The following is a 1664-nucleotide window of genomic DNA, read 5'->3' on the forward strand; positions in this document are numbered from 1 at the left end:
CAGCTACTCAGGCAATTCTCCTGCCTCAGCCTCCTGAGTAGCTGGGATTACAGGCACACGCCACCATGCCCAGCTAATTTTTTGTATTTTTAGTAGAGACGGGGTTTCACCATGTTGACCAGGATGGTCTCGATCTCTTGACCTTGTGATCCACCCGCCTCGGCCTCCCAAAGTGCTGGGATTACAGGCTTGAGCCACCGCGCCCGGCCTACGTTATTTATTTATTTATATTTTGAGATGAACTCTCACTCTGTTGTCCAGGCTGGAGTGCAGTGGCGCAGTCTCAGTGCAATGGTGTGATGATCTCGGCTCACTACAACCTCTACCTCCTGGGTTCAAGTTATTCTCCTATCTCAACTTCCCATGCGGCTGGGATTATAAGCGCATGCCACCAGGCCCAGCTAATTTTTGTATTTTTTTTTAGTAAGACGGGGTTTCACCCTGTTGGCCAAGCTGGTCTTGAACTTATGATCTCAAGTGATCCACCAGCCTCAGCCTCCCAAAGTGCTGGGATTATAGTCATGAGCCACTGGGCCCAGCCTGTTCTAAGTACTTTACATGAATTAACTCATTTAATGCTTACAACAACTCTATCAGGTAAATACAATATTGTTATCTGCACTTTTAGATGAGGAAACTAAGTCACAGAAAGGCTAGGTAATTTGCTTAAAGTCACATAGGTTTGTATGTGGTGAGGCCAGTATTCTAACTCAGAGTTGGTTTCAGAACTCACAGTCTTAACCAGCATGCCCCTGTGATCAGTGGTGAGTATTAACATGGATGATGGATATCCATGAGTCAGTGGATGGACAGAAGGATGGATGAATGCACAGATGGACGGACAGATGGATGGATGGATGGATGGACGGATACTATCCTGGCCTTCCTGGAATGAATGGATGGATGAACAAATCGATGGATGGATGGATAGATAAATGAATACCTATTATCTGGCCTTCCTGGAATTGTCCATCCTATGAGTTTCCTCTCCATTCTTGGCATAGCAGCATCTGGGTCCACATCAGCAAGGAGCACAGCTCAGCCCTCCTAGTAAAAAGGACAGATCGAGATCCTCACCTCCTGGGGCTCAGACCTTCAGCCAAAAGACGATGGGCCAATGTAACTGAATGAGACCTCACAGGCAATGGCAGAATCCCAGGCTTGCCAGCTCTGTGGCCTGGGAAAAGCCTTCCTTGCTGTGCCGCAGAGACCTCATATGTAAAATGCACTAGCTAGAACTTCTAGTCCAGACACCCTACAATGCTTTTAAGTAGCAGCCGGGCCCGGTGGCTCACGCCTGCAATCCCAGCACTATGGGAGGCCAAGGCAGGTGGGGTCAGGAGTTCGAGACCAGCCTGGCCAACATGGTGAAAATCCATCTCTGCTTAAAATACAAAAATTAGCCAGGCATGGTGGCGCATGCCTGTAATCCCAGCTACTCAGAAGGCTGGGGCAGGAGAATCGCTTGAACTCGGGAGACAGAGGTTGCAGCGAGCCAAGATCACTCCACTGCACTTCCAACCTGGGCGACAGGGGGAGACTGCTTCCCAGAAAAGAAAAGAAAAAAGAAGTAAAGTAAAGTAAAGTAAAGTAAAGTAAAGTAAAGTAAAGTAAAGTAAGGAGGAAGGAAGGAAGGAAGGAAGGAAGGAAGGAAGGAAGGAAAG

The sequence above is a fragment of the Sapajus apella genome, unplaced genomic scaffold, assembly GCF_009761245.1.
Source record: "Sapajus apella isolate SASKATOON/1434 unplaced genomic scaffold, GSC_monkey_1.0 scaffold2, whole genome shotgun sequence".
NCBI classification, from domain to species: domain Eukaryota; kingdom Metazoa; phylum Chordata; class Mammalia; order Primates; family Cebidae; genus Sapajus; species Sapajus apella.